The sequence below is a fragment of the Pseudopipra pipra genome, chromosome 23, assembly GCF_036250125.1.
Source record: "Pseudopipra pipra isolate bDixPip1 chromosome 23, bDixPip1.hap1, whole genome shotgun sequence".
NCBI classification, from domain to species: domain Eukaryota; kingdom Metazoa; phylum Chordata; class Aves; order Passeriformes; family Pipridae; genus Pseudopipra; species Pseudopipra pipra.
The window spans coordinates 6,110,390-6,137,900 of NC_087571.1; the positions used below are offsets into that span (position 1 = coordinate 6,110,390).

General features: G+C 54.0%; 1 protein-coding gene across 2 annotated transcripts in view; it reads left to right on the forward strand.

The window, feature by feature from the left end:
• DSCAML1 (DS cell adhesion molecule like 1) overlaps positions 1-27,511 on the forward strand; it is a 102,510-nt gene that overhangs the window by 31,323 nt on the left and 43,676 nt on the right. The gene's annotated exons all lie outside the window — the stretch shown is intronic.

Sequence of the window (27,511 nt, forward strand, 5' to 3'; positions counted from 1 at the left end):
GAAGAAAGGGGAGAGGAGGCAAGTGTAGCTACAAGGCTGCGTAATCCCTCGGTTGAGCCCAGCGAGTGCTGTAGCTGGAACATGAACTTGTCCTGGGCATGTTCAGCTTGTAAGAGGGATGAATGTAAAAGCAATGCTGTTAGCTGCCTTATTAAAGGCTTGGGTCTAAGTCAATATGCACGTGTCCCAGGTGGCTCAGTGCCGTAATTCCTAAAGCTTCATACTTCTTTGCCAGTACTTTTTGCTCTGAGGTTCTTCCATGTCAGTTAAACCCTCCCACCCCTTTGCTGTCCCGGGTTTACATCTCATGTGTGGGGAGAAGAGTGACCTGGGGCAGGGTAGAGGCTGAGAAACCCACCTGAGCTGACACCATGTGTGGCCCTTGCTATGGGACTCACCCCATTCCCAAGTGCTGGGGCCACTCGGTCTGGGGCACTGCTGGAGGTGGCAGTGCTGGCGTGGGCTATGGTGTCACACCTGGTGGAACACCTCAAGGTCCTGCCCTGGGGGAGTCCCCCCCCCAGTGTTTCCAGCATCACTCCCTCCTGCCCTGCCCATGTGTGTAAAGTGGGGCTGGGACTCGTGGTCCCAACCCGGAGTGCAGCACCCGCCGGATTGTGGCCATAAACAGATCCCACAACCTTTGGCCAGCACAGGGATTCTGGAGCTGCTGGAGCATGTGGGATTGCATGTGTGGGGCTGAGCGTCTGCTCGACTCTGCTCTATCTGCTCTGGTGAGCAAATATTTGCAGGCAGAAGGAGATAATCCCTGCTGATACAGGTATTTACCCATCCTGTGCAGTTCCTCTGCCTCCTCGAGTGCCAGGCTGAGCAGGGACCCGTGCAGTACCTGTCCTCAGGCTGCCAGGAGGTCCCTCACAGGGACTGCCACAGTGTGGGTGTTTTCCACGCTTTTCTTCACCCTCCTGCCCTCTTCCACCCCATTCCTCCTTATACTGGCACAGGTTGCCCAGAGAAGCTGTGGCTTCTGGGAGTGCTCAAGGCCAGGTTGAACGGAGCTCTGAGCAACCTGGTCTTGTGGAAGGTTTCCTTCCCATGGCAGAGGGCTGGAACAGGATTATCTCTAACACCCTTTCCAATCCAAACCATTCTGGGATGACTCTGTGATGCTGTGTGTGGGGCTGCCCTGAGCTGGGAGCACCAGGGTTGTGCAGCTCTGTCTCTCTGAGCCCTGGGGACCCAAGGCTGGGGTCTGGAGGGGACAGATGAGCACTGTCAAGGGACACGTTGCCCCATTAATACTGCTGGGCCCTCACAATGCAGGCAGTCAGCACCAGACACGCTGTTCTCCTCAGTAATGGGATTTGTTTATAACCCAGGGACATCCCTTAAAGCTAATGAAAACCTGTATTACTGCAGGCTGCTTCCTTATTTGTGGGATCCCTCTGTTCGCCCTTGTGTTCGACTTACACGTGGGTGGAAAAGCCCCACGCTGGAGCACCCCCTTCCACGCCCCCACACTGCCGGGGCTGGAGCTTTGGGACTGGAGGCTGCTGGGGCAGCTGGGGCGGATGCAGCCGGGTGGCTCTTAGGGCTGATTGCACACAGGCACAGCTGGTGCCAGGGAGCTGAACAATAAAGTAGCCACTCTGGGCTGATTGGGCTAATCCGTGCTGCAGACCAGGGCCTGTTTTCATTAGTTTTCCTCGATCAAATTAGATTGCCAGACGACAGATCCTATTAAAGCAGGGGAGACCTCCAGCATGGCGTGTCCTGCTGGTCCTGGGACTCCGGCCATCGCCAGCGCCCGGAAGGGAGGAGGATGCTGGTGGTGCAGCTCCTGGGCACAGGGATGCCTTTGCCCTTGTCCAGGAGTGGAGCAAGGACTGTCCCTCAAGGGCACATGGCTCTGACCCTGCCCAGCACCGCAGCAGAGCCCTGTGCCCTTCAGGGGGAGAGCTGCCCTCTCTTGCAGGTGCATCACTCCCCACACCCCTCGCTTTCAGCATCCCCCCAGCCTGCACCGAGCTGGCTCCAGGCCTGTATTAATTTAATTTCGTTTTTAACTCTCCTCCTCGCAGGCAGGGCAGGCCCAGCTGCGAGCTCTGGCACGAGGCTGGTGTGCTGTGTGCTCCGAATAGCAGATCACGCTGCCCTTAATCCGGCTGCGTGTTCGCGGGGCTGGTTCTGACTCAGGATACGGGCAGTGGGATTTGGGCCTCCTTGAAATATATTTCCTGGTAGAGGTGATTGATCGGTCTATTGATGACTGGCTATTGATTAGCCTTATGTGGCTCTGAGTCTGTCGGACTTCAGCCTGCCCATAATCCATCAGGAATTACTTCATCCCAACGTGAGATGTGTTGCCACAAAAAAACGTTTGTGAGGCTGGGGGTGCAACCGGCTATTCTGTTGACAAGACCATGGCAGTGCCACCAGACTTTGCCAAGAGCCACTGGCTGCTCTTCCTGGTCATTAGGAAAGCTGAGGTTTTCTCTGGGGTGGGTCGGGCTTGATGTCTTCAGAAAAGATTGAGCTCAGTGGGAAAAGTGTTGGTGTGAGGGACCTCCTGTCCCTATGAACCAGCTCCGAGTGGTGACCATACAGGTGTTGAGGGTCTGGGATTAGCTGCTTTTGGATATGAACTTCTGGAACCTGATGCCTTCAAATTTGAAAATAATTTCATACCAGTACCAGGGATGGGACTTGTTTTATGCAGCCAACATCCCTTCTCCTTGATTGAAGAAAGAGGCAGTGCTGGGGTGGGACAGAGTTCCTGGCAAGCATAATTAATAGCAGTTTTGCTGCTCTGCTTATTGATTCACTATGGAGTTACTTCTTCCAGGAGGATTTCCACTATCATGTTCGTGGTGTTATTTGTCATCTCAGTGCTGCAAAGCCAGGTCCAGTTTTGCTTTGGGCATATTCCCACCAGAGCCTCCTGTGGGTCTGAGCTGATGGCCCAAGGCACAGGTTGATGCCAGATGATGTGGGGGTGGCCCTGGATTGGTGGTACCAGGTGGGTCCCCCCTTGAGGGGGGGCACAGGGGTCCGAATATCCAGGCACAAGTTGATGCCAGGGATCCTCAGCAGTGCCTGCTCCCACTCACCAGCACTCCGGTGTGCCGAGTGGTTCTGTGTAGGAATAAATGTTTCAGTTGCACTATAAATAATGGAGCGAGTAACGATGTTGTGTAAGCGGTGCTCTGGGTTTTGCCAGAAGGGACGTAGTTTGTTGTGGGGGTTTTTTTTTGTTTTGTTTTGTAGTGGGATTTTTTTGTGCTTGCGTTTTACCTTTTCTCTCCCCCTTTTTTTTTTCCCCCTTGAGTCCAACACAGAAAGCTTCACCTGTGGGACTTGAGGGAAGGGAAAGAGATTAAACTGTTGAAACTGAGTCTGAATTCTTGTGGGTGTGCTGTGCAGTGGTGTGAAACCAGCAGTGTTGTTTCCCTATGGACAGGACCAGCCTTCCATGGGCACGGGGGGTTTGGGTGGCTTTTAGCAAGTGGGGTTTTGTGTCACCTGCATCCAGAGAGAAAAAGCCTGACCAGAGTCCAGGTGCCGAGGGCAGCAATCACCTGCCCATGGCCATGCTGGGATATCCTGATGGGATACAGCTGGGGGAGGAGGGGCTGCTCTCCCAGAACCAGCCCTGCTCTCCCAGAACCAGCTCTGCTCTCCCAGAACCAGCCCTGCTCTCCTGCCCGGCACAGCCACAGCACCCGGAGCGGTGAGTCCTGCGCTCGTGTCCATGTGGGGAGGGGTTGGCAGAGGTGGTCTGGGCTCAGCCTTTCCCATAAATATTGCCCAAGCCTGGCAGCCTCAGGCATTCTGTCTCTGTGCTCCTGTGGAAAGGGGAGCTGTGTGAAGCTCCCTGGATGTGCCATCCAGCTTGTTTTGGGGAGGATGTGGATGCCCTGAGCCCTTACTTGCAGGAGGTTTCCTCCTGCTCCAAAGAGCTGCCTGGTCCCAAGTGTTTGTGGAATGGCCTGGAGGGCTGTGGGGACTGCCAGGGGAGCACCCCAGGGGGCTGGAGCAGCTGGGCTCCCAGGGGAGGTGTGACTGGACCCGGGGAATGGCCACAGACTGCAGAGGATATCGGCTTTACTCTCTGGAAGTGTTAAAACCATAAAGCTGTGTTTTAATCGTGGGTTTAAGGAGGGAGTGGAGGGAGCAGGGCTGGAGCTTGTGAGTCCACAGCTTGTGCTAAAGTCAGAGCTCTGAGGCTGACTCTGAAAGCTGGCATGTTGAGACCCCGGCTCTTGCAGTGCCCAGGTGTGGAGCTGGCCATGGGCACCACTGCTCCGTGCTGGAATGGGCAGGAGGCCACTCCTGGCACTGTGTGATTCCAGGGCTTTTTGTTCTGCTTTAACACAGCCTAAAAGCACTAATGAGGGGGGTCTGGCTTGCAGGAACGAGATGTGTGCCCTGGTTTGGGATGTGAAAGCAAAAGGCATCCGAGTGCCACGAGCTCAGTGCTGGTGTGAGCGGCGGCTGGCACAGCTGAATTCCCAGCTCCCAAACCCCACTGAAAGGCGTGTGCACACGAGGGTGTCCATTGTGCCTGTGTGGGTGAGGGTCTGCTGGCCAGTAGCTCCAGCTCTCTTTGTGCCTGGGGCAGGAGGAGCTTGGGACAGGGCTGTGGCTGCGCGGGGGTTCCACCGTGCCCGGCGTGGTTGGCTCCCGATTCCAGGCAGGGCCTCTGAGTGTGACTGGAACATACACACTTTACAGTAATTACGCCCAAGAATAAGATGTTGTGTAATTGTGACTGGAAATATGTTGTTGGAGCCAGAAGCCCCAGCTGTGGTGAGCACGGGCTGGGTGTGCTGTGAATGCAGGATGATGAGGAGCAGGTGGGGGGAGCTGGTAAGGGGGGCAGCCACTGGCGCTTTGCAGGAGACCAGGGTAAGCAGGGGGATCTTCATTTGCTGTGCCTGAGGAGAGCCAGCAAGCTCCACCTGTGGTTTTATTTCTAATTCACCTGCATCTTTATTCCTCCTTGTCTGCCAGCAGCGATGAACGGCCCCGGGTACCGCAGGGGGCTTGTGCTGGCAGCCCGTGGTGCTGGCTCAGCTTCCAGGGGCTGAGCAGGACTGGTTTTCCTACCCCTGGTGTCTGGGCTGACCACGTTGGCACTTTTTGATGCACTGAGCAGTGTCTGACCTGCCAGAGATGCCGAGGTGCTGCTGGGCAGGAGGTGGCTGGAGGCAAAGGATACTTGGGGCAGTTGGGGGGAAATGCAGATTTCAAAGGCACCCGACTGGAAAAGAGAGGCTCCCAGCAGCTCCCACTGCTCTGCCTCCTCTTCTCAGAGGCAGCAGGCTGTCCTCCCCTTTTCTGGGGGCCAGCAGCTTTGTGGACTGCCCGGCAGCCCCATGTTCAGCGGGGGAGTGGATTAGAAAGGGGCTTTACTTCTCTTATAGATGAGTGCTTTTAAGCACTTGTGTGTTGTTGTGCGTCCTGCTGGGAAGGAGCCAAATGTTCCGACAGCTGGCCAGACCCTGGATTGGGGGGACTTTAGCTGTAGGTGTTGCAAACAAGGTCTTAATTGATTTATCTGGACACATGACTTTTAATTTTGTGGTGGAGTTAAGAGCCTTGCCCCAAATCAGGGGGAAGGGGAAAGAAATGAGCTGATGTGGTGTCTCCTCATCCGTAGGCTGGGATCTGGGTTTGGAGCGGACTGTGCATGGCAGGAATGCCCCAAATCCCCTGCTCCTCCAGGGTTTCCACTCTGCCTCAGAGTGGGGTGGTGACAGGCGCTGAGCCAGAGAGTCCAGTGGACCTGGGACAGCGGGTGACACCTGGATGTGAAGGGCACAGAGAAGGCTCCCTCCCCTCTTCCTCCCTGATTCTGCTCTGAAGTGCTGGGGAGAGGAGGGAAAGCACTGAGGGGACCTTCCCCTGCGAGTGGCAGCAACATGAATATTTCACAGCTCTCCGGGCCCGGCGGGAGCGGATGGATGTGGGTGCAATTTTGCTTGACAAGTGCCACGTTCCCAGGGCCTCCCCGCTGCCCTTCCTGTCATGCCTGGGGAGGGGGAGCAGTGTCACCTGGGCATCCCCTGGCACCGTGCTGGGCTCTTCCTGGTGCCTGGCACAGGGGCTGCATGCTGGGGGTGCTCAGACTGTCTGAGAGTTCCCACGCAGTGCAGGGAAGGAGTTTGGAAGGAGGACTCCCACTGGGACTCCGGGGAGCACTGCGGGGAAGTTTCCCCTGTCTGATGACAGTTTGGATGCAGCTTTCCGGGAGGTTGTCACAGAAGGTCCCGGAGCTGTGGCCTCTCCCCCGGGTAGCAGAAGGTCCTGGATGCGTGTCCCCGTGTCCCCTGGGTCGTGCCCCGCTGGGGCGCAGGGCGCTGTCCCTGCCGTGTGGGGTCGGTGCCGCCGCGGCAGCTGGCACGGGGTGGGCTGGGGGGCTCGTCAGCCGGAGACGGCCACGGCCCCGACTTGGGTCTGGCCTCCATCACTTCCTGTAGGAAATCACTTCACTTACCCAGATGCGAGCGTACAGCCGCGCTGCCCGCGGGCTGCCCTCCGCTCCCCCGCCAAGCCCCAGCCTCTTACGCAAATCGCTTTTCACGCTTCCTTAATTGAAACTGTCAGATGGGCTTTACCTTTTTTTTTTTTTTTTCTTTTTTGTGTGTGTGTATGTGTGTGTGGTGGTGATACAGACGTATTAATTCCACTATGGATATCCCGGCAGCCAGGAGAGATCAATAAAATGAGGTTGCATCTGTGACATATATATTACAGGAGCGGCACCAGCAATATTTCATCGGGGAAAGCCGAGCCAAGTACACGCGTGCAGAGCCCTGCAGAGCACATTTGGCTGTGTAGAAGGCAGAGTTACTGCCTGACTTTAGTGGCACTGGTTTTCCATGCCCCCGTGCAGCCTGCTTGGCACGGGAAGGGGAGATGCCCCCGCTTTGCTCGTGTTGCTGCACATCTCTCGTCGCTCAACCATGGGACACCTGTCCAGGGTTATTTTTTGGCGTGTTCTGAGTTCGTGTCTGAGGGCCTGAGGGCACAGGGTGCCCTGGCACCGTGTCTTGGCACTGGTGCCACTGGGCTGGGTGCACCAGCTCCGGCTACTTCCCACCCCCCACCCGCCTCCCTCCAGAAATCCCCGCAGCGGGGATTTGCGCTTTGATTATTTTCAAATACCGGTTTGTGTAAAATTTGATTTGAGGAAACATTTTTCTCCCACATGCTGTAGGATTGAGGGCGTGTAATCCCTCCTAAATCGCCTGGACGAGGTTTGTATTGCAATGCCAGTATCAGAGCTAACAAAAGGGGATTAGACGGGAAAATTCTGCGTGAAAACCTGCCGCTCTTTGAGGGCTTTTAGTACAAAGAAGATAAGATAGGTAGAGCAGAGCCATTTTTAACCCAGTTTTTAATGCACTCAGTGCCTCTCCTTCCAAGGCAAAGGAGAGGGGAGATGTCATTCCTTTTAACCCTTTCCCCTCCTCTGGCTCTGAGAGTCAGTTGATACTTTCTTGTAGGCACAGCTCCAAGAGGTGCTGGGTAGGAAAACTGCCAGGAAATGCCCAGAGCAGGTTTTTATTCCCTTTCCAAGCAGGTGGTGGGCAATGGGAGAGCACCGTGGGAGCCCCCAGTGCTTGAGCTGCATCAGTGGCTGTACTTTGAGCTGCAGATCCTGGCTGTGCCACTCACTGCCCCTTAGTGCTGCCCAGCCGGGGAGTGAAGCACATCCCCACCTCCCCTGCCTGGAGCCAGGCACTGTGCCTGCGTGTCCCAGGGATAGCTGTCCCATCAGGAACGGAGCTCTGCCCCACAGGGGATGGATAACTGTCCTGTCTGTGCCGTGTCACGCCGCCTGTCACATCAGTGTCAGTCAGGAGGCGGCATCGTAACAGAGACAGCTGTCAACCTTTGCGGGCAGAGATCCGCCCGCCAACGTCTTACAGGAGCTCAGCAAGTGCCAAGGCACATCAGGCCAGGGGAAGAGATGCTCCAGGGGGAGATGAAAGGATCCCTTCAGTGGAATTCATGTGGAATAAGCTTTCCACAGGAGATATTTCCCGCTAATCCTCCTTAGCGCTCAGCTGATGCCTTGAAGCATCAGGGGTTTATATGCCTTTTAAAAATTCATTCTCTCTGCTATAACAGCAGGTGTGTGTGTTATCAGCTGCCCTGCCCAGGCCCCTCTGGTGCAGGGCTGCACTCTGGGACCCACTGAGTGTCCTGCTGCAGCGAGTTCTGAGGGTCACCTGAGCCAGGTGAAGGCAGCCTCCTCTCTGTTGGTTTTGTGCTCCCCTGGCAGGGGGCGAGTCGGGTCATGGCAACCGTGAGGTTTTGACAGTGGGTCTGTAGTGGGGCAAGTGGAAAGGCATTGTGGGCACCCAGCACCGAGCAGCTGGTGGGATGGGAAAACACCCTGAGACCTGCCTTAGCCCCCATCCATCTGCCCCTGCTAATTGCAGCTGGACTTATAATATTCCACTTATCTGGTCAAGGGATACATGTTAGTTATTACAATTGATTATCACTAAAACCCGTCTGATACCCAGATTTACAGCGTGGCTGGAGAGCCAGGCGGTCTCCAGGCCTGAGCAGCCAGGATCTGGCACACTCCTCCAGCCAGAGCTGTCTCTCCATAGGTGTTTGGCCAAGGGGAAGCTGCTTTTCCCTTGACTCTGCCCTCCCTGTGCCTCTGGTGTGTCCTGCAGAGCCGCAGGGGCTCCCGGGGGAGCAGAGCCAGCTCTGTGCCACAGCTCCCACACCGGGCAGGGTTTTACTGCCGTGGTTTATGGTCCTGGGCAGGGTGAGGATGATGGAGCTGCGAGAGCTGCCGGTGCCAGGTTGTCTTTGTTGTGCCATCTGCGCGTGCGAGGCGCTGGCTGCCCGTGCACCACACCCCGTGGTGGGCCAGGTCCTGCAGATGTTCCTGCTCCCAGGTTCAGCAGTGAGCACTGTGTGGGGAGAGCCATCACCAGTCTGCTGCAGATTAATAGTCACCAGCAGGTCAGGCTCTTGGAGGGGACATTCTCTGAGCGACTGGGCAGTTTTCCTGCTGTTGGTGGGGCTGTGCCTTTCTCGGCCGTGGCCCTGGGAGATGTGTGGCAGCTCCCGGTGCTGTGGGTGCTCAGCGGTGCTGGTTCTGCCTCGTGCATCTCCCCTGCACCCAGCACGTGGTTGGAGCTGCAGGAAGGGGGTGTGATCCTGCTGGAAAACCAGCACACAGCATCTGTGAGAGCCCGTGCAAGGCAGAGAGGTGTTTCTGCAGCACACACAGCGCTCTTGTGGTCTGTGTAGTGGGGGGGGAGGCAGAGAGGAGCCCCTGTGCCTCCTCAGCTTCACAACAGCTCGATGGCTCCTTGATAAACAACTTGACAAAGTGTTAAAATCCTGAAGGCGGGGCTGGCAGGGGAAGGAGAGGGAGGTCATAATTGCACGGGAAAATAATGAACTGCGCTCTTCTTGGAATATGCAGCGGCCTAACAAGAATCGGAAAATTAATTATCTTCTGTAATTAGTGTAATGACCTACACTATTAGAGGTTATTTACAGCAGGAATAAAACTTCCCCCCTGTAAATGTCAGGCTGTGCTGTTGGAATACAAAGGCTGGAGCAAACCCTGCATCAGGGGCAGGGCAGGGTGCTGGCCACCTCTGCTCAGCCAGCCCCTGACCTGCACCTGGCCTGGGTTGTGCTGGCAGTGTCCCTTCATCCCTGGCTGGCGCTGGAGAGGGCTGGCTCTTGCATCCCCCGTGCTTTGTGTCACCTGGGCTTGGCCACTGGCTCTGTTGCTTCATGGGGACTCGCCCCTCTCAGCCGGATCAGAGCTTGATTTGGGTGGGCTCTCCCACCCTGGGGCTTGTGGCTCCTGAGCTGCCCCTGGCAATAATGCTGATCTCCCTCTGGAGTGCTGCCCATGCCTGGATCTTTGCCATTCCCCTGTGTGAGCACGCCCTGCTTCCTGCAGAATCCCCCTCTGTGCGGGCTCTGGAGAGGCCCTTTCCCTCCCGGAGGCACACGCCAGCTGCGTGTGCACAGCTCAAAATGGAGACATTAGCCGGCTATTGTTCCTCAGCCCGAAGCTTTCATGGCTCTAAAACTGTCTCTTTTTGGTGGCCAGGATGCATGAAATGGGTCCATAAGCAGTGTGTTTTCAGCACAGGGTCCCCCGTGCTCCTCAGCAGGGATTTGCCTCCTGCAACGGGGCATTTGGGATTGGTTCTCAAAGTACTGCTGAACTCTGCTTATCCCTTCTCCTGCCTGGCCACATTCCCGCTCTGTCTCTTGCCATCCAGGCTCCTGGTCCAGGTGCCACACGGGGATGGGATGGGATGGGATGGGATGGGACAGGATGGGATGGGATGGGTCCCACGGGGAGGGCAGTGTGACCGTGCCCTGGGGTGCTGCCCTGGGGTGCTGCGGGTGCCATCTGCTCTGGAGCAGATGGGCACTGGTGGTGAGCAAGGAAGGGTAGGACAGGGAGAAGGTGTCCGTGTGGCGAGGGTAACCTGAGAATTACTTGACATTTTAGCGCGGAGGATCATGGCTCTTGCATTATTAAAGGCACGGTGATAAAATGCCTCACCTGTCACTGAGAACCGACATCAATAATTTAGTTTGGCACCTGGTGATTAAAGTGAAATAAGCACTGGCCCGACTCCCTTCCCGGAGCAGCACTGGTGCTGCCACATCCATTTCTGCACTGGAAGCCCGTGCAATGTTTTCCCTGGATCCTGGTCCTTGATGCTGTTGGGCTGCTCTGGCTCCTGTGCTGGGCAGTGTTAGCCAGGCCCAGCGTGTCCAGGGATCCATGTGGTGCCCAAACACTGAAGGAGGATGGAGACAGGGCTGCTGCTGCAACAGCTGATGAAACCTCATTGTATAAACAGAACAGAGTGGGGCTCTTGAAACTGAGAGTGTATTCCTTCCAACAGACCCTTAATGTAATTTGAATGTACAATCGAGGGTTTTTATAGCTTAATATTCCAGTGTTTGTGGTGCATCCTGGAATTTAAGTGTCTTAAACGTAATTATTGTTAATTGCTCGCACGATTCTATAAACTCATCCAATTAAAAAAAAGTTATTAACTTTATAAAATATCGCAGGCATCCCACAGTGCAATATATTTGCAGGAAATAACGGCTGGAGCAGGCAGAGCTGGGGTGCAGCGAAGTAAATCGGTGACACCTTGTATCCCTCCCTCTCCCTGAAGCCCCCTGGGAGGGTGTTGTCTCCTTGGCTGAGGAGATCATCATGCCCTGGCTTGGTGTGCTGGGATGTGAGTAGAAGGCCATGGCCAGCAGGATGCTGAGTGGGGCTCTGAGGCTGGGAAGGGACCTCTGGCTCTTTGCTATGGGACCAAGCAGAACCTCACTCCCTGTTTGTGCAGGGGAGCACCTGGGGATGCTGGGGAGTCCTTGAGTGGGGCACAGAGTGAGCAGCAGCCCCTGGGGAAGGTGAGCGGGGCTGGAAGGCTCTGGGTGGAGCAACATTCCTCCCTCCTGGCTTGCTCCACGTCCTCCCCGAGCTGGGGGCCAGTCACGGCCGGCCAGGGCTGGTGATTATCATCTTACAGTCTAGAGCCAGAATTTATAACCAGGGATTTATTGTCCCCTGATCGCTCAGTGCTGCCATTTGACTCATGCCCTGGAAGAGTTATTTAACACAGAGTGAGTGGAGTTGTGCTAATGCTGCCTCATGCACATACATCTTCTCCAACCTCCTCCTCCTGATTTCCTTGTGGGATTAAAATCCTGGGCACCCGTTAGTGTGGGCTCAAGCTCAGTCTGGCACAGTAGGATTTCAGCTGGAGCTGCCTGACTTTGGAAAGATTGACCTGGCCTAGGCTAGAAGGTGTCTTTTTCCCTTTCCATCTCACTGCTTTTCCAGCGGAGAAACAAACAGTCTGTGGGAAGGAGAGTTTTGAAGAAAGGAAACTTTCTCTCAGATGGAGACAAAATTGAATTCAGTGCGTGACTGAAATGAGAAGCTTCCACAAAAGCTTCATTTTGTCGAAGAAGTATTTCCTATGGGATTGCTTCTGTACAAAAGCCTTGGTGAGGAGCTATTACAGCTGGTCAAATGCTTTCTCTGAGAGCTGTTTGTGATACTTGCCTTCTCCATCTCTGTTTGTGTCCCTCACTGGAATCACACTCCCTGTGCAGTGGTCCCAGCCCACGGGGCAGGACCAGCGGCCACCAGCCAGGGCAACTCCAGCTGCCACCGTGAGGATCAGTGGCAATTAATCCATCCTCTAAACAGCAGGTTTTGCAGGTAGATTTTCCATGTGAAGTAGCTGCTGATCTAGTGGCTTCTGGGACAGTGACGGGCTGACGGAGAGCACGCATGAAGCAGCATTTGTCAAATTAATGAGGCATCATAAATTATATCCACAATTTTCTCTTCCATTTCCCACCGCCCCCTCCTGTCACTGGCAGGGAGAGGGGACCTTGAGGAGCCCCTCCCGAGGACCATGGGCATAGAGGCTCTCCAGCCGAGCGCCCACCTGGGTCTGGGATGCAGGCTCAGCCCACTTGGCTGGATCAGGGGGAGAAAAATGCCAGCAGTTCCTTGTTTTCACTAGGAAACTTGATGTAACTAGTATTGATCTCTCTATTACCTCTGTGAAGGGCAGCTTCATTTTTCAAGCAAAACAACCTTTGTATCTGAAATATAGAAATTGATTTTGAGTGGGGGCTGCTGGTGCTGGCAGAAGGGGGTGGATAGAAGCAGGGAGGATGAGGATGGAGGTGCAGAACAAGGAGAGAGTCCCTCCAAAGTCAGGAGACACGTCAGGCTTGTCTGATCATGTTACCTGTGATCCAGTGTGGAAATAACTGTGCTTGAAAGTCAGCAAATAAACTTTACTGAGGGTTCTTTTTCTCTGCAGGAAACAGAGCAGGGAGGTGACAAGCTGGCAGGAAGGAGGGTGGGTTTGGGAAGAGCCCCATCCCTGGCAGGGAGGTGGCACACGGCTCCTGGCTGTAGTGGCAGTGTTGTGTTGTGTTCACTCTTGGAGCTGGGATGGACTGGGAGCAGGTCTGGGAACATCCGGGGCTCAGGCACTGTGGGGAGGGCACCCACACCAGCTCCACCAACAGCTTGGAGCCCAGCTAGGCACACAGGTTCGTTTTAGGGTTGTTACAGTCCTGCTTAATTGGCTCTCGGGCTCCCTGTGCAAGGCGTCCAGCGCATCTTAATGAGGGATTCTCAAAGACTGGCTTTTTTTTCCCTGGGACTAGAACGAGGTGGTGTTTAATATTCATGTGTAGCTCTGCTCATTTGAAAGGTAACAAGGGAGTTCGATTCCCTGCTGGCAATGAATCGTAATGAGATCTGGGCTCCTAAATCACCTGCACATCACGGTGCTGCCTCTTCCCAAAGCAGGCTGGGCTGGAGGTGGCCGCCCCACAGCCAGGTCTCCTTCGGTGAGCCAGCACGGACTGAAGGGTTTCCAGGTCAGCGCCGGCACCGGGAAATGCTTTTCCACACCACTTGTGGTCGGGATCTGGAGTATCTCGCCACAAGCAGTCACGGAGGTCGAGTTGTTAGCCAAAAGCAATTGGATGTTGACATGACAGGGAGACGCTGCGGAGCGAGAACAGTTCCTGACAGACGTTCTGACAGAGCTGTTAAAGCCTGGGCTACAGGCAGGGATTGAGCTGATCTTTGACCGTTCGCGTTAGTCCTTGTCTGCCCACACTGGGATTTCTTGTGCTTTTCTGCCTGGTGTCAGGTGCTGGATGTGGGGAGAGGCAAGGGGTGTTGAGAGGCTGGGTGCTGGCACCAACTAGAATGCAGATGGCCACAAATATCATCAGCATCATGTTTGTTGATGAAGGAGCTGGGAGTTGGAGCTGCCTGGCAGTGTCCCCCACTGTCCCCCAGGCCCTCTCAAAGGTGTCAGCCATAAGGCCATTCATCCTCCCCTCGGCAAAGGAGGGCACTGCCACCTCCCCACACACTGTGCCAGCCTGGCCTTGGAGAGGAGGCATTTGTGATCCCTACTTGTTGGGAAGAGACAGGAAATAGCCATGGGGAGCAGAGCTTTCACAGGGCTTTTGCTTTCCATCTGCTCCCCTGACTTTACTGCCATCCCCATCTCGCTGTGCTTGGGGACAACAGGGGGGAGGAGGCACTGGCCATGTGGGTATGTTGGGGAGGACCCCTGGGCATCTCTTACTTGGCTAGAGTGTATTGTACAGCAAAATGGTGGCTCCTGGAGCCTTTCCAGAGGATGGTTCTGCTGAGCAGATTGCAGCTGTGCAGAGGGGACCACACCAATGTCATCTGCATGCACTGCCCGTACACGCCGGGGAAACCCCTCGCTCTCAGCCTGGCTGTGATTGTCCCTGGACAAACCTTTGGAGCTCTGCATGGAATACTTGTGCCTGGCTTGCCAGGGAATCACTCTTGTTTGTGGAAAAGATGCTTTCCCCATTCCCCTCATCCTCTCTCCCTCCCTCCTGCTTTTCCTCATTGTCATTTTAGCCTAGATTAAAGAAAATAGGGTGCAGCGCTGTGCGCATGTTCCGAGCGGTGTCTTTTCACAGTACTGTACTGATGCCAAGCAATAATGACAGGTTCAAGCTTTTCTGCATCACAAATGAACTGCATGCAAATGGCTAGTCCTGAATGGAGAATAATTGTCAGCACGGAGAGTCCTGCCTCCACCGATCCAGCCCCACCTTGCTTCCGAGGGGAGAAGGCTTCAAACAGTTAACGGGGATGGAGACGTGGAAATAGCGGGGAGCTGCCGTTTCCACTCTGCTAGAGCCTAACCTGTTAGTGCAGAGCTGTGTGAAGAATGTCAGGGATTTGTTCCAAGCGTTATCGAGATGTGGCTTTACATCTGTAAATCCTTTTACGCATCGCAGCTCAGCCGTGAGGCTTCCCCACGTGACGGGCAGCGCTCGCTGCTGGCCCGGGCCAGCGCCGATGTCGGACGTGACTGTGGGGCCAGCCTGCTTGGGGTGAAGCACCCACAAAATGCTGCGTCTTTTTACCTAATTCTGGCTGCAGATTGGCCACAATCTGCTTGCTCTCCTCTGCAGAACCATCTCTCTCTCTCTCTAAGCCCCTCCAGTGCTTTCATATTGCCCATTAGCGCCGTTCCATTGTGCGCGTTGATTATCCGGAGTTGGGATCGTGTCTGTGAGAAGCCAAGGGTAGGAGCCACACAGCTGGTTTTGGCTGACCCTTGGGGAGCTTTTCCAGCTTATGTCAGCCGAGGATTTGACTTAGCACCACTTGCTTCTCCGCCACAGTATTACTAGCAGAACTGGATTTAGCAAATGATTGTGACAATCTCCAGCACTATCAGAAAAACATGCTCCATCATTCACTGTGATGTGAGCTGATGAGGGGGAAAAAAAAAGGCTTGTTCATCCATCAGAAATTCAGTGATGCTGTCTCTAGGTGAGCAATTTGCCGGCGTTACCTGGTGTCACTCATTAGACACAAGATGTAACAGTCTCATTTACTCTTTGGGCTTCCTGCCACTTAGTTACTTTGCATTTGACTTTGCACATGAAACTTAAGCTCATTTTTAGCCTCTGTCGAACTCGGCTTTCAGATTCCTGCTCATTAAGCCCAGTCCCAGTGTGTGGGCTGCATGCACAGGAGTGGGGTTTGGAAGCCAAAAAAGTCCCCTGGTGCCTGTTGCCATTAGGCTTTGCAGAACAGCGTGTGTGTGTTTCAAAGACAGCAGAGGAAGCAGTTTCTGCCCTCCCATCACTAGGTCTGAACTTTCCAAAATGCCTGGGCTTTGGCTGCATTTTAGCTCCTTTTTTTTTTTACAGATTTGTGGGCTTGTAGCTTTTTGAGATATCTACATTTTTACGTCAAGTTTGATTGATGCTTGTAGCCCATTTAGAGTTTTTTGGTACTCGGACACAAAAGAAGGGGGGCAGAAAGTGCAAGGACTTGGTTTCCTCTGAGGAAGCAGAACCAGGGCTTGAGCAGGTGTTTCATGGCCAGTGCTTTGCTGGTGTCTGGAGCAGAGGCACCAGAAGATGCAGGTGGGGGCACGTTTCAGTACCGAACCCGAGTGTTTCCCTTCTTGTCTCTGCCGCTCTGTTTATATGGTTTTAGCCCCTCCTCTTGCTGGACAGAAGGTGTGAGAGCAGGGGGGAAGGTGAAGCTGTGAGTGCTGCTGACTCACTCCTTTACAGGCAGGAATGGGGCAGCTGCTGCCTCTCCCTGAGCTCCCAGAATTTCCTGCAGCCATCCTGGCTGTCTGGGCCTGTCGTGCAGCTGTGGTGGGCACTCCAGTGGCCGTCACAGTACAGCTTGTGTGTCCCTTTCCAGCCTGTTTCTGTGGACAGAGGTGGTCCTCTTTGTTTTTAAGAGAGTCCCTCCCATTTATCTGTCCCTCACTGCGTCATCTAAACTGTGTCCTATCCTTGCTGGCTGACATGCACTGGCTTAGGGTGAATTTCAGGCTTGACACAGGCAAAGCACCAAGTGATTTTGAGTAATGTTAAACTGAACTGTAGGATGTGTAATCAAGGATTGGGAATGATTCTGCGAGATACAGATTAGAAAACTGGCACTTAGAAGGGCTTGGGTTTGTGCTGAGACCAAAAAAATCCTGTTAGAAGCAGCTTTTATATCTTTACATCATTGCTTTAGTTGTCATAGCTCAGCTCTTCAGGAGGCAGAGTGTGAGGAGCAGTTGTCTGCACCCTGATGAGGGAGAAGATGGTAATCCCTGGATGTGCCTGCACTGATGCTGGAAAATCAGTGTCTTGGCCACCGAAGAAGGGGCTGATTTCATTACCTGTGGTGTTTAATGTGGTACAGAGCTTGTACCAACCACAGTTCAGGTTGAGACACACATTACAGTGATAGTTGTGCAAATTCCAGAGCATTAGTGTTATTGAAATGTCAGGCTGATGTCTTCCTCAGCATTGAAACTCTTAATGCACTTCATCCTTTCACACTCGTGGTGCTCCAAGTTAAAGCATGAGAAAAAAGGTGGTTACAGAGCAGAGGATTAACAAGAAAGAAGCCCTGATGCAAGGCTGCCATGCAAATAGCTTCCTTCAGCACTTGTGCCTTTCAGTCAGGTTAAAATCCAGCAAGACATGTTCATTTTTGTGACAACAGTCTGAAATTTGTTCATGTTACCCAAAGGGAGCATTAGCAGCAGGGCTGAGCTTTTATGGAAAAGAGCTGCTATGGTCAGATTTGGCCACTAATGACAGTTGTGTGGCCAAACTTACTGTACCCCACAGCCAGGTGGCAGGAGGAAAGATCTTCTGTGACTGCAGGTACAAAGCTGGCGTGGGGCTTGTGGACATTGGTGGGCTTTTAGAATCATTGAATAGTTTGTGTTGGAAGGGACCTTTAAAGGTCTTTCAGTCCAACCCCCTGCAAGGAGCAGGGGCATCTCTGAGTCAATCAGGTTGCTCAGAGCCCTGTCCAACCTGAGCTTAAATGTTTCCATGGATGGGACATCTATCACCTCTCTGAGCAATCTGCCCCAGTTTCACCACCCTCGTTGTAAATAAACCTTCCTTAAACATAATCTAAATCAAGCCTCTTTTATTTTAAACCACTTCTCCTTGTCCTTTTGCCTGTACCCAGGTGGTGTCTCGGGGGAGAAACTGTTTAGGGAAATGAAAACCACCGATGGCGTCTCCTCACAGCCGTGTGCGTGTGCTGGGTGGTTGTACGCTTCTTCAGGCCACCTTGGGTGGCACTTCCCACTCCCCGGGGCTTCCCGGGGAAGTCACTAGATCTGTGGGTGGGAATTCACGCTGGCAGCTGAAAGGTTTTTGCGGGGAGGAAGAGCTGAGAAGCTGAATCCTTCCTCTGCCGCACTGGCACGCTCAGAGCCCTCGGTGCCGAGAACCTCTCGGTGTCTTGGGGGAGAAGTACCCGTTCCTCTCCCTCTTGTAAATAAATAAAGCAAAGTGGCGTTTTTTGAGGGATGCTGAGCGCGGGGGTCCCCGCGGGCGGGACGGGCGCTGTCCGCGGTGCTGAGCGGGGCCGCAGGGACCTTCTCGCTCTCTGCGACTCCCCGAAAGGAGGTTGGAGCCGGGTGGGGATCGGCCTCTGTGCAGTAACGAGCAACAGAACGAGAGGATACGGCCTCAGATTGTGCCAGCGTAGGTTTAGATTGGGTATTAGGGAAGATTTCTTCCCCAGAAGGTTGGTAAGCTTTGGAACAGGCTGCCCAGGGCAGTGACGGAGTCACCAACTCTGCAGGTGTTTAAAAGACACGTAGAAGTGGCACCTGGAGACATGGTTTAGAGCTGGGTTAATGGTTGGACTCGATGCTCTTAGAGGGCTTTTCCAGCCTTTATGATTCTATGATTCTCCATCCTAAGCATGGGCCTGGCTTTTCTCATGCCCTCAATATGTGCACTTTGCACCAGCCTACTATTTTTCCACAGTGGAACTGGCTCTTGTTCAGTGTAACTCATTTCCTGCTCAGTGCTGCTTTCAGTGCCTCTCCTCATACAGCAGCAGAGAGGAATCCAGTCCCCAGGCAGTGAATTAGGAGGTGGTAGCTGCTCATTTTTCATCTCTGTGATAAAAAAAATCTAATGCAATCATCAAAAAATAAAGCTGCGTTTTTCATGTCTTCACCATTAGGAATGTCTCTTGCTACTGCTCTCTTTTCCCTCCTACTCCCAAATTATTGAGGTCTCAGCAGTGTTTAAAGTCTCGTGGAAATTTACTTTTAGATGCCAGCAGAGGGGTGGGAGTTTGAGTAATCTCTAGGGCAATAACATTCCAGAAGTGTTGTGTTCCCTTAATAAAAACACTTTTTATTCGGAAACATAAATGTTATTCTTCCAAAGGCACCATCCTGAACGGGGCCATTCTTTCTTGTCCTTTAGCTTAGGATATTACAACCCCTGGGAGACGTTCTTCAGGTTTAGTAGCCATAACCTTACGTTTATTGCGTGTGTGGCCACAGCAGCCCCCTCAGATAATTTTGTTTAGGGCTGTGAAATTTGCCTTCAAAATTGAAATTGAATCCATTCTGTGCTTTCAGCAGCCTGATGGGTTCCTGCATGTCTCTCTTTCCCAGGGATGTTTGCGGTTATTGATGCTGAGTGGGGCTATTTATCACAGACAATACAGAACAAAGAAGAATTTATTAATAAGCCTCCTGGTCCCATATGCTTTCCTGAGGAACCTGAAGCATGCTATTTTCTCCTTGCCCCATTTATATCTGCATGGTTTTGCTCCTGTCCACTCAGATTAAGTGCTTGCTGAGGAGAAGGAGTTGCTCCGTGGCGTATGGCCGAGCCAGACCGAGTGCTCCGGGAAGGCTGGGTGGGTTTTTGGCTGGCAACAAATAGGGAAATAATGAGGAATCCCATGAGACTGGCAGCAGGATGTGACCCAGAGGTGGGGGCCAGCATGCTGGTGTTCCCCAAGCAGCTGCAGGGGTCTCAAGGAGTGCTCTGCTCAGTGTTTGGCACAGGTTAGTTTGCATCTGACAGGGAGGATATCCACAGGCAGGAGTTGTGCTGTGCCCTGCTGGGTGGCAGGGGTGATGTGGGGGCAAGCAGCACATACCTGGGGCCTGGGGCCCTTCTCTTGCCTTACTTACAATGAGATCACAGAATCATTTAGGTTGAAAAAGACCTCCAAGATTGTTGAGTCCAACCTGTGACCGATCCCCCCCTTGTCAATTAGAGCAGAGCACTGAGTGCCACATCCAGGCATGTGGGGAACACCTCCAGGGATGGTGACTCCACCACCTCCCTGGGCAGCCCCTTCCAGTGCTCAACAACCCTTTCATTCTTCCTGGTGTCCAACCTGAGCCTGTCCTGGTGCAGTTTGAGGCCTTTTGTCCTGTCAATAGTTGCCTGGGAGAAGAGGCCAACCCCCACCTTGCTTATATGATCCTGCAAGCACCTGTGGTGGGAGCCTGGGACCTGTTTGCACATCCCTCACCCTCCTCTTGGTCTTCCTTGGACAGTGGCTCAGCAGCAGCACAGGCAGAGAGGGGGAGGATGTTCTGTGGGAGCTTCTGCCTGGAAAATTTGTCAGAGTCACTGGTGTGGAGACGCTGTGGTTCCTGCTGTGCTTGGGGAAGGGAAGGTGCCTAGGGAAGTTCTGGTGTTTTCTCTCCCCTTGTGCCTCTTCATGCACTAATTAAAGGTCAGTCCCATTTGCATTCAGCGCATTTCTCTCCTTCCCTGGGCATTTGCATTGGCAGAGGGTTGTTTTCCATTTGACCAAGCCTTGGCTGCAACCATCGCCCCGGGGTGAGAGGCCCCACTCCCACCTTTGGAAATGCAGTGGAGGCCACCACATCTCAGCCAGCACCTGCAGGAGAGAGGAACAGAGCCCCTCTCCTGCTGCTCCCACTCCCCAGCCCCACAAGAGGAGCATTAGGCATTTATAGGCTTTTCTCCATGGATACATACCCGGGCACGTTGGTAAAAATATCCACGCACACGAGTATATTTATCTGTAGTGCAGTGAAACCAGTGCAGGCTGCGAGCTGATTCCCTCGGGTGAGACACCATCCTTCCCTCTGAGCGCTTTCAAAGGGGAGCTGTGCTGATAATTACTGCAAATATTTTGAATACAGAACTCATCACGGGCCTTTGTCGCGGTGACAGGCAGTGACCTGAGATACATTTCTCCTTTCTTAATGTACCCAGAATATATAATTAAGAGGTGACTAAAAGATTCTCTATCACTCTTTGTTTTCTAGTGTGGCAGGCTGTTATGAAATGCTGCCCCCTCCTTCCGTGGCGTTCGGTTCCCCGTGACAAATCCAGGGATGGATATTTGCTCTGCTCTTCAAATCACTCTGAGAGGGTTACTCCACTTCCAAGGCACTGTGCCTGCCTCCCATTTGGCCCAGGGTTTTAAAAGTCGGAAGTGTGGAGGGAAAGGTGGTTAGTAAGAGCAGGCACCTTGCCTGAGAGGGGCTGTGGGTGCAGGGGTGCTGCTGGAAGGGCACGGCAAGGCAGGGCTGTCACCCCAAACTCCTGGCAGCTTGGGTCACTGGGGGCAGGCTCGGTGCAGCGATGCCACCGAAGGAAATCTGTGGAAATAAGGCTGAAAAGCAGGATATAGAACACCTGCAGTGCTGCCTCGCCGGGTCCTGCCACCCTGAGCCGTGTGGGGTTGGGGGTCGGGGCTGGCCCCACGTTTGCACGGGCAGCTGGGTGCTGATACACTGCGGTAAATGCAGCGTGACAGCACCTGAGCGAGGCTACGTGCAGAACAGATGTCTCCTGGCTGGGGCCGGGGCCGTGGCACATCGGCATTGCATCAATTATATATCGCTTCCCTCGCCAGAGGCGGGCGCCCGGGAACGGGGCTGTTAAAGGAGACAGGAAAAGATTTGAGAGCAGAAGAGAAACTTGTGAGGAGAGAGGTTGATCTTGGGGCTTGTGCCTTGTCCTGGTGGGGAAGGAGGGCTGGCAGGGCCTTCCTTTGCTCTTGGCCAGCTGTGCTGTGCTTGTCACCACCGTGCTCTTGGACTTTATGGCCCCTTGCCCCTTCCTTGACAGGGCCCTGAGCCCTCTCTGAGTGATGGAAAGGGACACAGGCTGCTGCTTTCTCTCTTGCTCCTCTCTGGGAAACTCCAGGGTCCTGCTCTGGATCCTGGGATTGCTGCAGCAGCCTGAAAACCTCCCAGCACCACCAAACCCCCTCGGCTTTTACTCTCCTGTGGACTTATTTGTTTGTTTAATTGTTCCAGCTCGCTGCCTTTACCTGGCAATCCCGCTTCATTAAAGGGAAGGCAGGGCTTTTATTAGGACTGCGGAGTGTCGTCTAGTGTTTTCACTGAACGTATAATTTGCCATGTATGAAAACCATTTCCAGAATTAATTTACCTACTGCAAACAGTTTGTATTAATGAAAATGCATTTTTCATGTGGGTTTGCCGGCAAAGCTGGCTGGAGCTCAAGAGCTCACTTTATCCATCCGGCGTGAGTAGGAGATGGAATTTGTTTAAAAATTAAATAAATAACACACCCACCCCCCATTTTTAATACAATATGGCCCAGCAATAATCTCCGAGGCAGACTGCAAAGGCTGCAGAAAGCTCCATCTGTGGCATTTTAATATGCAGCATTGTCTCCTGTTTTAATATCCCCCCTTGCCCAGCTCGTGTTTGTGTAAGTGAGACGTGAGATGCTGTCATCTTCCCGGGTCACATCTTGCTGCTTGAAATGAACAGAAGTGGAGATGGATGCAGCCATGGAGCCCTTCCCATATTAACACGCATATTTTAGAATAATTGATGCTGAATTCATTTTGCAGCCTCGTTTTCTCCTCAGCCTTCCCCCACCCCCTCTTTCATATTTGCACGGAAAAAATCCTGTGATCTGTCCAGATGGCAGCTGGAGGCTCTCAGCTGAGCTGGGCCCTGCTCTGGCTTTTGGAGGCTCCTCCTGGCTGGGGTGGGATCAGGGGCTGGAGGTGGGGTGCTGATGGACGTGGCAGTGTCTGTGCTGTGCTGGAAGGCAGGAGGAGGCTTTTGCCAGGTGTCACCCCAGTGATGCTCAGCTGGGTTTGGGGTGCCCTCCTCTGCTCCTTGGCCTGAGCTGCTGAAGCTGAGCTTTGCATGTGGCCAGGTCTGACCTCTCTCTTAGTGAAGGGGACATCAGGCAGTGTCACCTGGGACGGCACCCACAGGGCTGTGTAGCTCTGCAGAAATGTGTTCATCAGACCTGTGGGGAAGGGCAGAAGGAGGCTTCTGCAGGCACTTTAAAATAAGAAGGTTTGAGACATATTGAAAGACCAGACTACTTGGAAAATTTACTTCTGTTTGTGGGATTGTTTTCAATTATTGCATGTTACCAAAAAAACCCAAACCAACCTCTTTTCTGCAAGTGAGAATTAGGGTTGTGGATTTTTTCCTGAGAGAGTCAAGGAAAGCATTTGAAAATGTGCAGGTGTGTTTGAGCACAAGATGGTTTGCAGTGTTCTTGGCATTTGTAAGGAGCTCTGGCCCAGCTCAGTGTCCAGCCTCAGTGACTGTCCCTGTGCTGAGGTGGCTGGATGGGCCCCCCTCCGTTTTGGTTACACCCCCACCTGCAGGGTTTGTCTCTGCCTTTTGTCCCAGGGGGGTGACAATAAACATCTCAGCCCTGTGCCTGCAGAGCCCCCCATGTGTGCAGCTGAGCCCACAAATAATCCTTTGGAGATCAGTGGACATTTTATGTGCTTAAAGTTAAGCCTGTGCTTAAATTTAAGCCTGTGCTTAAGCACTGGCAGGATGCGTGCTAGTGAGCTGGGCACTGTGTCACACCTCTGTGTGCCACCCTCTGTGCCACATGTGGGTGGTGGTGGGCACTGGGGACCCGGGAAAGGGGGAACACCCCTGGACAGGGACACATGAGGCTGGTCAGAGCAGCAGGCCCCTCTCCAGAGGCTGCAGAGCCCATTCCAGGTGGGCACCAGTGCCCTGTGCCGTCAGGTGTGCGGTTTATCAGACATCTCCTGGTGCTCTCCCCCCCTTATCTCATGTCTGGAGACTGCAGCTCCCTAATTGAGGACTTTCCTGGGCACACGTGTCACCTGTGCTGTGTTATTGCAGCCTAACCTCACGCCGTATGTTTATCTCATTCCAGGACTACTGTCAGCAACGCCACTCTAGGCATAAACTTAATTATGTCTCCTTGGGTAGCAGCAGGGAAGTGATTTATTGCTGCTTTTTGTTTCCACCCTCCCCTCACCTCTCTGTGATTACGCTCCCGTTTGCTGCTGGCAGAGATGCCAGTGCTTGTCTGGAACTTTGCTGGAGTTGCAGAGCCCATGTCTGAAAGTCAGGGTTGGCTCTCGGTGGCCACAGAGCTCTCTCTTGGTGGCCCTGTCCTTACACCTTCCCCCTCCCTGGCAGACCAACAGGGTGATACAGCACGTTGGGATGTTTGGGTGGGCAGGTGGGATCTTCCAGGGCTGATGTTCTTTGATGCTTTTTTCACACTATTTTAGCAGATGGTTTTATTTGAAAATAATTAGTGTGCCAAGGCAGTAGTCCCCCGGCTGAAGCAGCTCCTCAGGAGCAAACGTGCTGGCTCTTCAGTGCTTCTTCAGCTAAAAATCCTGAGATTTCCCATCCAGCCCTCTCGTGCTGGCTGGTTTTCTCCTGCTCCTTCTTTCCCCTCGGGTGGGTGCTGACAGGAGCATCTCACCAGGAGGCTCCTCGCTGCTCTTGGGCGGCGCATGCTCTGCCCTGCTGCCAGCCTCACTTCCTGAGGAGAGCAAAGAAGTTTGGGAAATGGTTTCTCTTCCCTCTGTCATCCACTGGGGCTACTGCTCTCACTCTCCAGGGAAAGGAAAGGTGCTTTAATTATTCCTGCCTTCTGGAAAGCCGTGGTAATTAGCAGCGCCGCAGAGAGCAAGGCCTGGCTGGGCTTCCGAGCGCTCCAAGGAGACAAGAGCTCCCCGATGCTTTTTAAAGATGTTTCTCCTCTGAGGTGCAGCTGTGACAGCCCCAGCTCAGCCTGTGGCTGGAGCCCCTGGAAATGACTGTGTGGGACAGGGTGGGATTTGGGGGACTGCCTGGTGGGAGGGTCTGTGTGCTGCATATGCTGATGGCTGGTTACATAGGGGCTGCTCTTTGGGCTGTGCCCAGGTGTCCAGAGGTGCAGCATCACACAGCTCCAGGTTTCAGTATGCAGAGCACAGCGCTGCAATAACGCACTCGGAATTTCTCCATGTGGTTTTGAACAAATTGCTGATTATTTTTCCCCTCATTATTCACCTGACAGAGGAGCAGGTTGAGTAATTAGCGAACGCGCGTGAACTTTGCAGTGTTTTTATGAATAAAACATTTGTGAATTGGCTGGGTGTTGGTCCTGCTGCTTTAGCCTGTGCACCCACTAATGTGTGTCAGTGAGGAGCACTGCTGGCCTGGCCTGTGCCACCATCCCTCTGTCACCCTCCCTGGGACAGCTCAGCCTTTTGCAGAAAAGGCTCATCCTGCCCGACAGCGCACAGCTCTCTGCTCCACTTCTTGTGCAGACTGGACTCACTCTGCCTTCCCCATCGCTTGTGAATGAGGATGTTCTTTGTGTGGCCATGTGCTTACCCCTCCTTGCTCCCAAAATCGCCCCTTTGCCCACCCTCCCCGCTCTCAGAGGCGTGAGTGTGTGTGAGGCAGCAGCTGCTCGGAGCGGTGGCCAGCAAGGCTTGAATAGCAGCTGAAAGGGAGGAATAATTTGTATCCCGTCAGTTTTGAAAGGCTTTTTGGAGGCGGGATCTGGCTGCAGTGCTGCAGGGACAGAGGGATCTGGGCTGGGGAGAAGTGTTGAGTGTTCCCAGGCTGGGGAGGGAGGGAGACCTGGGTTCCTGCCCTGAACAGAAGGGCTGTGTCCGGGGGGTCCTGTGGTCAGGGTCTGTCACCTTTGGAGCTGGACATGGGAGGCTTGGATGCTGTGTGCCATCCAGGGGGGCACTCTCCAGCCCGTGCCACGCTGTCCCTTTGCACCCCCATGTCCATGCATCCCTGCCCTCCCGGGGTGACCTGGCCGTGGTGGCTCCCCGGCGCGGGCTGTGCCTGTCCGTGGCAGCCGGCTCGGCCGTGCCCAGCCGTGCCTGCTGAAGCTGGCGCTGGGGCCTCGGGCTGTCCTGGCACAGTGAATGCTGTGAAGGCACCACTGAACCGTGCAGAGCAGGAGGGAGCCCTGGGCAGAAGGCCAGTGGCTGGGGAGGTGTCCCCCCAGGCCGGCGGTGACAGTGTCCGCACTGTCCTCGTGTCCCTTGCCCTGAGCCACGCTCCGACCTGGAGGGAGGGGGGGGCACCTCGAGAGCCTTTCGTGTTTGCACGAGATCAGGGGATTGATTCATCCTGAATGTCTCTGCAGGGAAGCAAACTGGAGGCAGGAGCAGGACAGAATGAGCTCAGGTCTCAGATAAAGCTCCGTGTGTGTGTGTGTGGCAGGTGAGTGAGGAGCAGTAGGTCACACCTTCTGAGTCACTGTGTTACAGGTCCCAGGTCCCTGATCACCCCAAACTGAGTGCATCACAGCCTGGATGTGGGGGGGTCCTTGGGTGTTTCTGTGCTGTTTTAGTGACAAATGGATATTCCTCTTTCAAAAATAATGGACAACCTGCAGGCGATTCCCGAGGGTGCCAGGTCCTTATTTGCCACTCTTGGCTTTCCCTGGGCTAAACCTGAAGAGACTAAGAGCTGTGTTGGGGGCCAGGGCTTTCTGCAGCCCACTCTGTCCCCTGGACACCTGGAAGGCAGGTGAAAGCATGTTGTAACAAGATCTCATCTCATTTAAAGTCTTGGAGCCATGTGGAGTCCGCCCGCTCTCCTGGTGAGCTGCCCCAGCATCTCATTGCTTGTTGCTAGGAAATCATATCATATTGCAAGATTGGATTTGCCTAAACTGAGCTCCTGGGCCAGGGATCCTGTTGTGCCAGTGTCAGGAGGACACAGGATCTCTCTTCTCTGTGTTTGTGGTGTCCAAGGTGCCTGGAGATGGGTGCTGGGGGTTGTGCTGCATCCCACCCCACCTGACTAATTCTTCTAGCCCTGAATGATTTTTGTGATCCTGTTGTGAACTATCTGGAGTATTTCCCTGCTGTCTTTGAAGCATAAAACTGTTATTCATATTATGGCTTTCCTTATGCTCTTGGATAATTTCGTGCAGTGGTTGTATTTGGGCTGTGTGGGGTTAGAAGGACACTTCTCCTCACTGATGCCTTGCTTGCCTCAGAGTTGCCTCAGCACTCTGGTTCAAGGGAGATGCCTGTGGGGCTGTCCCCTTCCATCACTGTTTTCCCAACTGAGGTTTCAGTTCTGAAGGCACTGCTTTTCTTCCAAGGGTCTGCTGGCATTCTCACAAGCCCCCTGAATGAAAGCAGGAGGAAGACAACCAAAGCCAGGGGGTGTGCAGAGAGCCTGATCCCAGAGCCCGGGCACCCCAGCTCCTCCTGCCCTGGCTGTTGGATCCCTTCCATCCCTCTCTGCCAAAGGGCTCTGGTCACCAGCCCCACTCAGTATGGAGGCAGAACAGCCATGCCCTGCCTTTCTCCTGGCAGGAGAGGGGGCACACAGCCCTCCAGCTGAAGGAGGCAGGGCAGCACTCAAGTGCCTTTCTTTATCAAAGCTGCTGCCTTGTGAGAGCGGCTGAACGTGCCGGCAGAAAGGACGATGAGGTGGCCCTGGCATCACGCTCTCACCCTCGTTCACAGTGCAGGAGAACTCTTCAGTGCTCTTGCAGCTTGGCTGCAGCTCACTCGTGCCGTGCTGGCACCTCAGCCCCTGCTCCAAGCACTCGCTCTGAGTCAGCCCACTCTGCTCAGTGTCACAGTGTTTTATGGCCCCAGTGCCAAACCTGTGCATGAATTCTGCTGGATGAGCAGGTCCCAGAACTCTCCCAGGGTCCCCTGGCAGCGTCCTCACCCCTGATGTGCAGACTCCTCCCCTGGGCTCCGTGGCAGGACTAGGGCTGAGTGCAGGTGCTTTGAGGACCATCACACACCCGTCCCCTCTTTGGGTCCTTTGGGTGCTGCTGGTCTTTGTTGGGTCTGGGTGAGTGCTGAGGCTCCCACAGGAACCAGCCAGGCCTGTCTCCATCAGAGCTGCGGGGTTGTTTAACAAACCCACCG